The 15,836-nt window shown below is 38.5% G+C and overlaps 1 long non-coding RNA gene and 1 other non-coding gene across 2 annotated transcripts in view; both read right to left on the bottom strand.

Annotated features, from left to right (window-relative positions):
• Positions 1-15,836, bottom strand: part of LOC136146749 (uncharacterized) — a 226,001-nt gene that overhangs the window by 103,970 nt on the left and 106,195 nt on the right. The gene's annotated exons all lie outside the window — the stretch shown is intronic.
• On the bottom strand, positions 6,650-6,721 carry TRNAC-ACA (transfer RNA cysteine (anticodon ACA)). The gene has a single exon. It is a non-coding gene; the product is annotated as a tRNA-Cys (tRNA).

The raw sequence follows: 15,836 nt of genomic DNA, 5'->3' as shown, positions 1-15,836 counted from the left end.
TCCAAAATTATATTCCCTGAAGTCAAAACTAGAGAATTTCACCTTTTAATTCAGGTTGGAGACCACACCTTTAATTCTTTCTGTTCAGCCTCCTAGCCCTGGACTTCCATGCACTTGCTAAGTGAGCTCCAAGGATATGCCTTGGGTCACCTGATCCCTCTGGATAGAACCTTTCTCTATAGCTGGGTTTGGTGAATTCTAAGAACCTTTCTCAACAACTGGATTTGGTGAATTCTAGCTTTGAGTCACCCAGTTTTTTCCTTGTCTTCCTGACACAAAACTCAATAAAGAGAGGGAAGAATGCATCCTCCATACAGAAAATCCCATATATTTTGAGTTGTTAATACAATTTTTCTCTAGTAACATAGGATTTTTGTGGACTTGAATACTCTGTTCAATAATCTATCAAGTTTTACTCAGGAAGAAAAAAAAAGGCATTAAAATAAAAGACACCTGAATCCTTCATGAGTTGTACATCATCTGTAATATCTACTGACACACATATTTAGTAATATTTTCCAAATCTTAATAAGTCTTTGCAATCTTATGTTTGGATAGCTGTATGAAGAGAAATTTGTCTTAGAAGAGCTAGTAAAAGATCTGTGGCAATTTTTATAGACTCTACTTACTTAGAACTGATCTTGTCTACCTTGTAGAAGATTTGGCACATGTCAAATTCAACAGGGTTTGGAACAAAAACTGGGAAAGTTCTGGAAAGCAGTGCTCAAGCAGAATTCTTTTTTAAATTCACGAAAAAACAAAAAGGAGTAAGGGAGTATGTTAGAAGGAATACTTAACTGACTTTCCTGTACTTTTTTTGCAAGTCATCGCTTTCTAACGTAGACAGTCTCTCTTCTCTAGTACCTGCCTTATCTTAGAGTACTAAACGGGTGAAGTTCTGAATGATATCTGTTCCTAGTCAAATAATGCAGGTATTACAGCACACTATGAAGGAAAATGTTACTCGAATTCCCTCCAACGCTGATAGAGGACGGATGGCTGGCATACATCCACACCCAGCCTTAGGGCCCTAGCCGGTAATTCAGATTCACAGTCTTTTAAAAAAAAAAAAAAAAAAAAAAAAAAAAAAAAAATTTTATTTTTCAGTGGGTTTTGTTATACATTGATGTGAATCAGCCATAGAGTTACACGAATTCCCCATCCCGGTCTCCCATCCCACCTCCCTCTCCACCCGATTCCTCTGGATCTTCCCAGCCCAACAGGCCCGAGCACTTGACTCATGCCTCCCACCTGGGCTGGTGGTCTGTTTCACCACAGAAAATATACATGCTGTTCTTTCGAAACATCCCACCCTCCCCTTCTCCCACAGAGTTCAAAAGTCTGTTCTGTACTTCTGCGTCTCTTCTTCTGCCCTGCATATAGGGCCATTGTTACCATCTTTCTAAATTCCGTATATATGTGTTAGTATACTGTAATGTTCTTTATCTTTCTGGCTCACCTCACTCTGTATAATGGGCTCCAGTTTCATCCATCTCATTAGAACTGATTCAAATGAATTCTTTTTAACGGCTGAGTAATATTCCATGGTGTATATGTACCATAGCTTCCAGGATATAAAATTAACACACAGAAATCCCTTGCATTCCTATATACTAACAATGAAAAAACAGAAAGGGAAATTAAGGAAACAATACCATTCACCATTGCAACAAAAAGAATAAAATACTTAGGAGTATATCTACCTAAAGAAACAAAAGACCTATACACAGAAAACTATAAAACATTGATGAAAGAAATCAAAGAGGACACAAACAGATGGAGAAACATACCGTGTTCATGGATTGGAAGAATCAATATTGTCAAAATGGCTATTCTACCCAAAGCAATCTATAGATTCAATGCAATCCCTATCAAGCTACCAACGGTATTTTTCACAGAACTAGAACAAATAATTTCACAATTTGTATGGAAATACAAAAAATCTCGAATAGCCAAAGTAATCTTGAGAAAGAAGAATGGAACTGGAGGAATCAACCTGCCTGACCTCAGACTCTACTACAAAGCCACAGTCATCAAGACAGTATGGTACTGGCACAAAGACAGAAATATAGATCAATGGAACAGAATAGAAAGCCCAGAGATAAATCCACGAACCTATGGACACCTTATCTTTGACAAAGGAGGCAAGGATATACAATGGAAAAAAGACAATCTCTTTAACAAGTGGTGCTGGGAAAACTGGTCAGCCACTTGTAAAAGAATGAAACTAGAACACTTTCTAACACCATACACAAAAATAAACTCAAAATGGATTAAAGATCTAAACGTAAGACCAGAAACTATAAAACTCCTAGAGGAGAACATAGGCAAAACACTCTCTGACATAAATCACAGCAAGATCTTCTATGACCCACCTCCCAGAATATTGGAAATAAAAGCAAAAATAAACAAATGGGACCTAATGAAACTTAAAAGCTTTTGCACAACAAAGGAAACTATAAGTAAGGTGAAAAGACAGCCCTCAGATTGGGAGAAAATAATAGCAAATGAGGAAACAGACAAAGGATTAATCTCAAAAATATACAAGCAACTCCTGAAGCTCAATTCCAGAAAAATAAATGACCCAATCAAAAAATGGGCCAAAGAACTAAACAGACATTTCTCCAAAGAAGACATACAGATGGCTAACAAACACATGAAAAGATGCTCCACATCACTCATTATCAGAGAAATGCAAATCAAAACCACAATGAGGTACCATTACACGCCAGTCAGGATGGCTGCTATCCAAAAGTCTACAAGCAATAAATGCTGGAGAGGGTGTGGAGAAAAGGGAACCCTCTTACACTGTTGGTGGGAATGCAAACTAGTACAGCCACTATGGAAGACAGTGTGGAGATTTCTTAAAAAACTGGAAATAGAACTGCCATATGACCCAGCAATACCACTTCTGGGCATACACACTGAGGAATCTAGATCTGAAAGAGACACGTGCACCCCAATGTTCATCGCAGCACTGTTTATAATAGCCAGGACATGGAAACAACCTAGATGCCCATCAGCAGATGAATGGATAAGGAAGCTATGGTACAGATTCACAGTCTTAAAGTTTGATAGGTTACCTGGAAGGTGGGGAAAGCAGTGCCTGAATCAGGAACGCTAGCTGAGGGCCAGGAGAAACACTCAAGATTGAGTGCTTTACTAGTGGAGCCAGAGGTACCACCATCCAGTCACAGCAAGTCACATGCAGCCTGATTAAAAGTGCCAAAGAGTAGTCGAAACCCATCACAGGAAAAAAAAAAAAAAAGTATTAGCAAGAAAAATCCTGTCGGGAGACTGTAAAGAGCTTCCTGTAAGAAGACTACCCCTCTCCTCCCACTCCAAAAACAGGAGGGATAAGCCAGGAAAGAGGTAGAGCTGGCTGCAGGGACAAGGTTGCACCCAAAGCCACTCATGTTCTGGCAGCAAGTCTGACTGTAGGACAGAATGGGAGCAGAAGGAAGCTCTGAAGGAAAAGAAACAGACTGTGGAAACAAAATGCAACATCATTAAAGGAGCTAACAGAACAGAAAAGGCAAGGGAGCTGAGACTACACCGGGAGTAGGAAAAAAAAAAAGCCCATGTTTATATCCAAGTGAGTTGAAACTGCTCAAAATGGACATAATAAATGTATGAAGAATGAATACTACTACCAGTTAAAAGATGGTAAAGTTCTAAAACCTTTCTATGTTCTATAGTTTTACAGTCTGAGTTTCAGAAAGGAGAGAATACCACTAAAATACCACTTACAGGAGTCTACTTAATGCTTAATAACTATTGGCAGAGCACCTTCTTCACAACGTTGTAAATCATTTATAAATGGCAAGTGCCTATATACTGCTCCTAAGTCATCAAAACAATTTTAGTTTCCCCACGTTAAACAAGCAGGTTGTACTTGGTCAACAACATGACTACTGTTTCTTCTCTTTCATGGTAACCTATATAAGCACAATGTAAAAGTCAAACACTTATGTGGTCTTTCCTTTCTAGCAAATTTTACCTCTGAGCATGCACTTTGTACCTACAATTTCAAAAGGCCAATGTGACTAACATGTTAATAAACCTCCAAATAATTTCTAAACTTGATGAAATATAAAGCTAACACATCAGCAGAGACATGATTAAACTGATTTTTCCCAAAAGGGACAGTTTATGCTGCATAAAAAGACACTGGGAATTTCAAGTTAGGTGAGATTTGGGAGCTTGGAGGATAGGATTTGTGAACAGCAAGCTAAGAATTTCTGTCTCCTAGCATTTGATGGAATAAACACATCTTACCAGAGGGTCACAATCATTGTCAGGAGCTACAGTAATTTACACTTTGGGCGTAGGACAAAGTTAAAAGCATATGGGACATTTGGAAGATAGTAACAAAGGAAAGGCTGCCATTGTAGATTAAATTACAGAACAGAAACAGATTTTCTGGCACAACTGTTACTGTTTACCTAAGGATGATATTAGTCAATGATCAGTCAACATAAAGATGTGCTGTCATCATTACATAAAAATAAACAGACATCAGAACCAGCACCCAGAATTACTTTGGAAGAAGGAAGGGGGAAGCCCTTGCCCCAGAAGAATAAAATGCTGCAACTTTCAATAGTATCCTAAGCCAAATATTCACAAAAAGATTTCTTGCCAAGAAAAAAATATTTTCCTAATTTGTTTCTTTTGTTGTGTTTTGCTTTTAATTTTAAAATTTCTTTTTTGTTTTGTTTTAAAGGGCAAACTCATAAATATTTACACAGGTCATACTAAGCAGAAAAAGAGATTAGAAAATGTTTTTGAATGAATGAAACATATTTCATGTAAATTGAATTAAATGATCAATTTTATACTGAGGAGATAGAAATTATAAATCACAACACAGTATGCTCTATGAGACAACATTTCAAATCATAGAAGTTAAGATAAATCCAAAGTGTTTTGTATATGTTGTGGTTCAACTTAAATTTCATAAACATATTGGCATCTAAGACAGCAAGCAAAATTATGCAGCAGTATTAAATGTCACCAGTAAAAACATTGATAGTTAATAAGTCTTTATTTTTAAATTTTAGACATGTGTCACACAAACTACTAACCATCTAAAACTCTTTTTATTTCAGGGTCTTATAAACCTTTGATTTTCTATTTTATGTACATCTGAGGTAGTAAAAGTTTATTAATTACCACTTCATAAATTAAAAGTTGAATACTTTTGTTTTATTAGACAGTGATAATTTGTACAAAACCACATTTGTGTTTCATTGAAAAACAAAATGATTTCAAAAAATAGTTTCACTGTAGTCATTAAAAACCTTGGCAGCAACATCATCACAAATAAATTTGCTGTTTGTGACAGTCTTATTCATTATTAAGTGCTAAACAAGAAAAACAGGCTTTTTTTTTTAATGATTATTTGAAGATGGTTTATACTCAAATAGGCTTAATTCCCACATTTTAGAACTATTTAAACAGACAGACTAAGCTCTATATGGTCCATTCTTTTACACATTGTATTCATTTCTCCTAGAAATTCAGTAGCCCCAGACATAACTATTACATAGAATTAATAAGACCCTTAGCTACCAATTTGAAATGCTATTAATTGTGTGATTTAGAGTTCAACTATAAATTGGGCATCAGAAATACTCATACCACCCACTTACATTTTAGACATTAACATCTTCAAGTAAAACATGCATCTTCATTTCTGATTTAATGGTAAAATGACAACTCATGAAGTACCCCATAGATCCTGACGAGAAAAGCAAAACTGGAAAAAAGTTCTAACAAAAAGAATGCTCCACTATCTTGCCCCAAATCCTGCATTTCCTCTTAATAAAAAGGATAAGGAAATTATCCTATACCTACAAAAACATCTATAAAACAGAGGTGTTTGAGTTATCTGTGTTTTTGTCTTTAAACTCCAGAAAAATGTAGAGAGAGAAATTCATCACTAATAATCCATTTATTCAAATATTAATTGAGGACTCTCTAGAAAATAAGTTACCATGGCAAACTATCTCTGAAAAGGAGAATACAATGATTTAAAAAAAAAAAAAAAAAAACTTTTCTTCATATCCTGGAAGATTCTGTTCCCACAAAACTTCAGAAAAGAGCAGTCTCCACAGTTGCTTTGAGGAATCCAGCATTAAGATAATTGTTAGGATGCTAAGAGCATGATAGTTTTTCTTGATAAATAGAATATTCCCATAGCAATGAAAGCTATGAGTTTCCCTGAATCTCTCAAAGCTGTTCCCCTTTCTTTAATGTCTAATAGATAGAATTCCATAATTTAGATCACTTGCTTTAAGCATAGGAGGTAACATGTTTTATGAATCTAAAGGTCAATATTTATGGGATAGAATAGCTAATTAAGTACATTTTCAATAACATCATATTAACAGTTATGGTATGGTTAAGGTTAAAATTTAAATACCTTTATTTGTGATTTTTACACAAAGTCTAAATAGATCAAAAAGGACATTTTTAAAAACAGAAGAATGTATTTCTCTAGCAAGCTATCACTAGTTAGTAACTTCTAGCTTATCCTTTAAATTACGTGAAAATGAAAGTCACTCCAGTCATATCCAACTCTTTGCCACCCAGGAATTCTCCAGGCCAGAGTACTGGAGTGAATAGCTGTTCCTTTCTCCAGGGGATATTCCCAAACCAGGGATTGAACCTGGGTCTCCTGCATTGTAGGCAGATTCTTTACCAGCTGAGCTACCAGGGAAGCCCTTTAAATTATGTTATTAAATATATCTGCAATAGTAGAATTTAAAAAAGAATTAGAAAAAAATTAATGAGTATATAATAAGAATTCTAAAAGGCAGCATGATTAAAACAGAAACTAGGAAATTATTATTAACCCAATTCTCCTATAAATAATTTGGTACACTACTTAACAAAATCTTGTTCTTAACATAATCTTTTTCTTAACTGTGAGACAAAGCCATACATCAGCTTTTTTTAGTAGGGTTTCATGAAAAATAATTTTGTTCCCAATTATTTTAAAAGCAATTTAAGAGTAAGACAATAATTGTTTTGAAATGGATGATGCTTACTAGAAACAAAAGAATATAGTAGTTGTAAGGACCTAATTCAATGTTATAATAAATACCCTCTGATAAGAAGTTCTAAAATGCAGATTTAAAGGTAGAAGTGATTATCACATACATGCATCCACCATCGAGTTCCTTTAATATACTCAATTCCCATTTTAAAATTCCTGTCTGTATTTATGATTCTCAACTTGATACCAAACTCTGCCTGTGGCTATGAAGTCATTATTTTTTATTGTCTTAGAAAATATCCATGTACAAGAGAAAAGCAAAATGCTATAATTCATTTTTATTTTCATTCTTCTTTCTAACCACTTCCCAAATCCAGAATTGTTCCGCTTTCCTTGTACAATTCTTTTCTGGTCACAAGGATGTCATTAAGTCAAAGTCTCTCAAATCATAAGTTTTAATAAAAGAAATACAAAAATCTAAATGCTAATTAAAAGTCTTTTAAACACTTTTTTTTCATAAGGAGGATTTAATTGCTTTAAAAGTAAATGTATAAGAAAATGAAAGTTGCAAAACTTAACATTCTATTAAATTATATATTAAATATAAATTAGCATTTTAAAAGCTCTTTCACTAAAAGGGGAAAGGTGGCTCAGATGGTAAAAATCTGCCTGTGATGTAGGCGACCCAGGTTCAATCCCTGGGTCTGGAAGACCCCTGGAGAAGAGAATGGCAATCCACACCAACATTCTTGCCTGGAAAATTCCACAGACAGAGGAGCCTGGCAGGTTACAGTTCATGGGGTCACAAAGAGCCAGACACAACTGAGTGACTGACAATTTACTTAAAAGCTAGGGAGGCGACATTCAAAAAACTAAGATCATTGTATCCGGTCCCATCACTTCATGGAAAATAGATGGGGAAACAATGGAAACAGTGACAGACTTTATTTTCTTAGGCTTCAAAATCACCACAGATGGTGATTGCAGCCATGAAATTAAAAGATGCTCCCTCCTTGGGAGAAAAGCTATGACCAACCTAGACAGCATATTAAAAGCAGTGATATTACTTTGCCGACAAAGGTCTATCTAGTCAAAGCTACGGTTTTTCCAGAAGTCATGTATGGTCGTGAAAGTTGGACTATAAAGAAAGCCGAGTGCCAAAGAATTGATGCTTTTGAACTGTGGTGTTGGAAAAGACTCTTGAGAGTCTCTTGGACTGCAAGGAGATCCAACCAGTCAATCCTAAAGGAAACCAATCCTGAATATTCATTGGAAGGACTGATGCTGAAGTTGAAGCTCCAATACTTTGGCCACTTGATGTGAAGAACTGACTCACTGGAAAAGCCCCTGATGCTGGGAAAGATTGAAGGCAGGAGGAGAAGGGGATGGCAGAGGATGAGATGGTTTGATGGTATCACCAACCTAATGGACACAAGTTTGAGCAAGCTAAGGGAGTTAATGATGGACAGGGAAGCCTAGCATGCAGCAGTCCATGGGGTTGCAAAGAGTCAGACACGACTGAGCAACTGAACTGAACTGAGGAACGTGAAATGTTCAGGAATGTCTGCTGAAAGAATGGTCAGGAGGAAGTCTCCTTCAGGCTCCTAGTTGAGATAAGAGAGAATTCCCATCTTCCTACACTCTCCTAGAGGGTCCCTGGTGAGATACCATGGAACATGACCAAACCTCATGATCATTACCTAGAAATTGTAATTTTTCTCTGCAAAGCAAGAAAACAAAAGTAAGTACTGTTATGAAACACAGAGAATTACCCTAGCATTTAAGTGAGGAAAAGACAAAGCTGAGTAAAACACACCACTACTGAAATACATACAACTACTGAAATCTTTAGAAGTCACAGATAAACCTAGGATTCTTAACTCATTAAGTTCCAAAGTTGAGAGCTAAAAATTATTTTCTTTCAGATGTGAAATTTGAATAGAAATTAGTAGTTTAGTGTAAGGATAATGTATCTAGTTGTACCTATACTTGTACAATTATTTAAATGTTGCTAGTTTATGCTAATGTTCACCAATAATTATGCTTTTCCATTACTAAATTGTTTTTACTGGTAATTAGCAGAATTCAAATTTCAAGAGTCCAGGATGAAACTGTTCCATAGAACAATAGCCTACCAAGACAACTCATAGAGGCATGGCAATGTGCTACTCACACACCTTTTCAAGAAGGAACACTTTATCCAGTACCAAAGAATACAGTTAGCTGCCAGTCTGAGTGTTCATTCCTTTATGTCTGCCTCAGCTTTTGCACCCAGGTCATGTCCTTCTCAAGGTGGCATTAGACAAATTCTGAGCAACACCACTATAAAGGACCCTTGGTAATATACAACACAAAACTCCTCTAAAACTGGCAATTTTTGCTTTAGGCTTCACTGGGGTGAGAGACCATCAAGTTTGCACTGCAATCCTATTTGCCCCTGCCGCATGCTATTTTCCCCCTTTTCCTTTCATAGGTGTTAATCCCCAGTAAACATTTTGCATCCTAACTGTGGCTCAGTATCTCTTCCTCAGGGAATCTAAGTTACATAGTAGACAGTTAGTGGTCCAAGAAAGAAGTCAGTAAAATGAGCCTGTGCGATTAGATAACTTACTAACTGGACAGCAATAAGAGCCCATCCCAGATGATATGCATGGCACAGGTAATCCCAACTCGAAACATTGGCCCAATGAATAAAACATGGAAAAATTGTACTTGTGGGGGAAGATGTACTCTCTGAAGAGCATTTCTGCCAATGTGATATCACTGAGAGGTTTAAAACGTATAGGGACAAAATGCACATAAGTCAATAAAAATGACTAGTAGTTGTTAAATTACAATGACCCCATAAGAGGTTATGACAAGCTGAAGACAATTAACAAGTGATTGAAAAGAGAATGGGAAGGCCATAAGGCCTCTTTGGCAGCTTACAAAGGTCTTTATTCCTTTTTCTCTGAAGTGGCAAAACAGGAAAAGCTAAAGGACCAACCAGGACTTAATAGGAAGAGCTACCCATAGAAAAGAAGCTTTATGATTACTAAAGATGAAAGAGGATGGGAAAGGGATAAATTAGAAGCTTAGGATTAGCAGATACAAATTACTATATATAAATTAGATAAGAAACAAGGTTCTACTGTATAACAGAGCGAACTATATCCAATATCCTATAATAAAGCAATAACCATTGTAGAAGAGAATATGAAAAAATATATATATACACACACATGTATAAACACATATGTAACTGAATCATTTTGCTGTATACCAGACTAATCCAACATTATAAATCAACTATACCTTAATAAAAAAATTTATTAACAGTAATAATTTTCTTGGGCTCCACAATCACTGCAGATGGTGACTGCAGCTGTGAAATTAAAAGATGCTTGCTCCTTGGAAGGAAAGCTATGATCAACCTAGACAGCATATTAAAAAGCAGAGATATTACTTTGCTGACAAAGGTCCATATACTTGAAGCTATAGCTTTTCGAGTAGTCATGTTCAGACTTGAGAATTGGACCATAAATAAGGCTGAGCAGCAAAGAATTGATGTCTTTGAATTGTGGTGCTGGAAAAGACTCTTGAGAGTCCCTTGGACAGCAAGGAGATAAAGCCTAAAACCAATCCTAAAGGAAATCAACCCTGAACATTCACTGGAAGGACTGTTGTTGAAGCTCCAATACTTTGGCCACATGAATGCAAAGAGATGAGTCATTGGACAAGATCCTGGTGCTGGGAGAGACTGAAGCAAAAGGAGAAGGGAAAGACAGAGGAAGAGGTGGTTAGCCTCACAATGGACATAAGTTAGAGCAAACTCAGGGAAATGGGGCTTCCCTGGTGGCTCAGAGGTTAAAGCGTCTGCCTGCAGTGCAGGAGACCAGGGTTCGATCCCTGAGTCAGAAAGATCCCCTGGAGAAGGAAATGGCAACCCACTCCAGTATTCTTGCCTGAAGAATCCCATGGAGGGAGGAGCCTAGTAGGCTACAGGCCATGGGGTCCCAAAGAGTTGGACACCACTGAACGACTTCACTTTCACTTTTCTGTCACTTTCAGGGAAATCGGGAATGACAGGGGACCCTCGAATCCTACAGTCCATGGGGTCACAAAGAGTGGGACATGACTTAGTGACTGAACAACAACAGGTTTCAAAGAATTTTAAATGCTCAGCTGAGCTAGAACAGTTATGCCTAAATGAGGGCCCTGGTTGGGAAAACCTAGGACCCTGACATAGGAAATGTGAGCAGCAGGGGAAAACAAAATGAAGATTTTGTTTCACTACTCAAGCCCAGAACATGCAGTGACATCTTAGCCCTCTCTATTAAGATTTAGCACTTCCCCAAAGTAAGAATCGGAGAAGGCAATGGCAACCCACTCCAGCACTCTTGCCTGGAAAATCCCATGGACAGAGGAGCCTCGTAGGCTGCAGTCCATGGGGTCGCTAAGGGTCAGGCATGACTGAGTGACTTCACTTTCACTTTTCACTTTCATGCATTGGAGAAGGAAATGGCAACCCCCTCCAGTGTTCTTGCCTGGAGAATCCCAGGGACAGAGGGGCCTAGTGGGCTGCTGTCTATGGGGTCGCACGGAGTCAGACACAACTGAAGCAACTTAGCAGCAGCAGCAGCAAAGTAAGAATAACCTGCAGAAGCCCCTACCCTACTAACAGAGGATCTTTCCTCACCTCTTAAGTCAAGACACCAACAGATAGGATTAAGTCCTGGGAAAACTGGACCTGATAAGAGAGAAAAGGGGACTATGTCCAAAAAGATGTGTAAGAGTAAGGCAGCATGTACTAGCAGGGACTGAGATAATACCTTTGACTGGGTTTTGAGAAGGCTTGACCAAGAAGATTAGACCATAGGCCTGATATATTGACTTAATTAATGTAAGGACACTGTCTCAGGATAAAGGTATAGTGTTCTAGAAAGGGCACTAGGAGGTAGTGTAAATTAGCAATAAGCATGGCTTCTAGGGGAGAAGGCAATGGCACCCCACTCCAGTTTTCTTGCCTGGAAAATCCCATGGATGGAGGAGCCTGGTAGGCTGCGGTCCATGGGGTCACTAAGAGTCAGACACGACTGAGCGACTTCACTTTCAATTTTCACCTTCACACATTGGGGAATGAAATGGCAACCCACTCCAGTGTTCTTGCCTGGAGAATCCCAGGGATGGGGGAGCCTGGTGGGCTGCCGTCTATGGGATCACACAGAGTTGGACATGACTGAAGCGACTTAGCAGCAGCATGGCTTCTAGGAGCCTGGAGAAACAAACTCATGTTGAACAAGGTTAAAATGCCTGAACTGCCAGAGCAGATGGTATAGGAAAGAAATAAAAGGCTTAGAGGGCCAGGCATATCGGCCATGGTTATATTATATACAGTTTGACAACCTACCGGAGGATTCTGTCACGAGAAGACCCAAAGGGCACAACATTCACCAAAGCCATCAGGAATACGCTGATTAGGGGGGCACCATAATTATTAAGAAGTCTTCCCTGGTGGCTCAAGTGGTAAAGAATCTGCCTGCAATGCAGGAGCAGAGGAGCTGCAGGTTTGATCCCTGGGTCGGGAAGATCCCCTGGAGGAAGAAATGGCAACCTATTCCGGTATTCTTGCCTGGAGAATCCCATGGATAGGGGAGCTTGATGAACTACAGTCCATAGGGTCACAAAGAGATGGACACAACAAAAGCAACTTAGCCCACAGCACATAATTATTAAAAGTTTATAGTGGCTCTCCTCTACAGATCAAGTGTTGACAGAAGATGCAACAATATCTCATGGATAGCAACGGAGATGATGGGGTTCCCACAATTAAGGCCAGGTGGGGGTACTGAACCACCAGAAGCCAGGGTTTCAACAAATGGTGTTCAACAAATAGTGCTGAAACAATTCCTTATCCATATGCAAAGTAAAGATCAGCTCTTACCTCATACCATTAACAACAGCTGAGGAGCAAGTCTTGCTCCCCAAATCCCATGAGGCTGGCAGAGACTATGTCAGATATACCTCACATTCTGAGAGTTCCCATTGCTCAATCCTATTTTTGCTCCTCTTCTTTCATAGTTAAAAATACATCTTTTATTCTCCTAATTTCATCTCAGTATCTGCTTCCTATTCTGTTTTTTTTTAAAAAGCAAATGCCTATCCTTCTCAAAGTGCTACACAAATGTTCTGGGTATAAGAACACTGGAAACCACTCCATCGTAACAACAACTAAAAAGCTGAACAAACTGAAAAATCAACAACTCTTCTTGAATTTATAATACAGGCGATGACACACAGCAAATCAACTGCCCACAATATCGGAGAGACAGCAAATACAGGGCGTCACAACTCATGAGAGCAGAGATTTGTAAGCAGAAACCTCCTCAGGAACAAAAATCTGAACTGTAGTTCACAAATTACAGAGGCTCAGCGTGGACACCTCTGAGAGTTCAGAACTTCAGGGAGACCCAGTCATAGGAAGGCAGACATAATACTGTGAGACTCACCTCCAAAAGATCAACTATGTTCCCACAGTAAGGATTAATATCATAGGAAAAAATCCCCTTGTGCTTCCAGCAGGGTAAGAAAGAACCACTCCTTAGATATGTAAGAGCACTCTGTTCTCCTTAATAAGGCCTGCCCACAGGGGAAACCAGTTAACCAGAGCCAGAATTAACCACAGCTGGGGTATTACAGCCTAACCGACCTAAGTGAAGGGAAATACCCGACTCCAGCTTCTCCTAGGCCTAATGGGAGAAGAGAGATGCCTAACTCCACCCATTCTTCTATCCTGTATCACCCAATGGAGGAGAAAAGAACCAAGAAGCACTAGTAAGTTCACAGTACAGAGGCGTAGGCCTCAAAGATACTGAGACCTCTTCAGGGGACTATAGAACACTTGCCTCTCCTCACACTTACTATCACATTAATAAAGCCCTATTTATAGCAGTTCCTTTTACCTGACACATCCTGTCTGGCTGTCAAGAAAACTCACAAGGCATACCAAAAAGGCAAAATCGCAATCTGAAAAGAGAGAGCAAGCGTCACAACCCAGACACAGCAGGAATGTTGAAATTTTATACTGCAAACTAGGGCAACAATTAAAGCAAAAAAAAAAAAAAAAAAAAGAGTATAACTGATATGTAAGAAAGGAGAGAAAATGGAATCATATAAAATGTTCAATTAAAATCACAAAAGACAGAAAAAGAATGGGAGGCTAAAATAGAACAAAGGGAACAAACAAAATAGTAACTAATCTGGTAAATAGTTATCCAGCTACATCAATAATCACTTTATACATCAGTGGTCTAAATGCACCAACTGAAAGAGATTGTCAGAGTGGACCAAGAAACATACTGCATGGTTCCAACTATATGACATTCGGAAAAGAGGCAAAACTATGGAAATAGGAAAAAGATCAGTAATTGCTAGAGGGTGCAGGGTAGGGGTGAATAGATAGAGCATAGAGGATTTTTAGGGCAGACAAAAGCACTCTGTATGGTACCATATTGATGAACACATATCATTATATGTTGTTGTTCAGTCGCTCAGTCCTGTCCACCTCTTTGCAACCCCATGGACTGCAGCATGCCAGGCTTCCCTGCCCTTCACCATCTCCCAGAGCTTGCTCAAACTCATGTTCATAGAGCTGATGATGCCACATAACTATCTTGTCCTCTGTCATCCCCTTCTCCTGTCTTCTATCTTTCCCAGCATCAGAGAATATATCATTATGTATTTGTCCAAAATACTAGGTAACTCAAATGATCAAATAATTAATCGCCCCAACCCGACCACTGCTGAAAGTGAGAGCGACTACTACGGATAACTAAACCAGGATAACAAACACAAGCTAACAAAGTCCCGGCAAATCCACTTAATCCGTTCTATCTGCTATCTCTTCTATCTCTTCCTGTAGTAAGTTTGCTACAGAAATTGCATGCCACAACTCTAAAGAAGAAGACATAGATCATCTAAAGCCTCATGCTTTCATTTACTCATTCAACAACATTTATTCAATACCTTCTGTGTGTAGGTATTGAGATGAAAAATCAAGGTACTGAGATGAAAAATCATAAACAAGGCAAACACAGTCCTTGCCTTTTTGGAAGAAATAGCAGGGAAACCAACACAAAACTAAAATAATTATGGACTGTGATTGTAAATGCTTTAAAGGAAAAAAAAAAAAAAAAACTTGAGAGAGGAACATACTCAAGATAAGCTGTTCAGGAAAGACTTCTCTGGACTGGTGACATTTGAAAAGTGCCTTGAAAGCTGAGTTGGATTAGCCATGGGAGTGACTGGGAGATGGAAAGTAGGGAGCATTCCAAGCTCAGAGAACAGCATGGACAAGGACCCTGAGAGGAGGAAGTCTGGTATAAGTGAGAAAATAAAGAAGACTTGTGTGCTTATAGTTTAGTGAAAAAAGGACTGAGTATCTAAAGCAGACTGGTAAAGTCAGATGGCCTGCAATCTCAGATAAAAGAATAGTAGGGTCTGTGTGCCAATGCACACAGCTGAGCTAATTCAGTAAGTGTTTATTCTTCTGCCCCTTCTTGGAGTACGCTCACCCAACGAGGTCAGTTAAGTCAGAGATGGAACAAGGACACTGAAATTTAGGAAAAAAACCTCTTAACCTCATTTCTTCCTCTATCACCATGTCATAATGAGGAAGGTGGAAAAAGAATGGACATACCCTTCAAAGCAGCAGAACAGATACAAAACCATCTTCACCACACAAATTTCCTCACTGAGTGTCACTACATTTATCTCTGTAAAATAGGAGCCTGATGTCTCTTTAATTCAAAAACCTTTCTAGTTTGTGTCTTTTCCAAGTGACCACAGCATGGGGGAA

The sequence above is a fragment of the Muntiacus reevesi genome, chromosome 14, assembly GCF_963930625.1.
Source record: "Muntiacus reevesi chromosome 14, mMunRee1.1, whole genome shotgun sequence".
Taxonomy (NCBI): domain Eukaryota; kingdom Metazoa; phylum Chordata; class Mammalia; order Artiodactyla; family Cervidae; genus Muntiacus; species Muntiacus reevesi.
The sequence above is the reverse complement of the archived record's forward strand: the minus strand, read 5'-3'. Positions and strand labels throughout refer to the sequence as shown.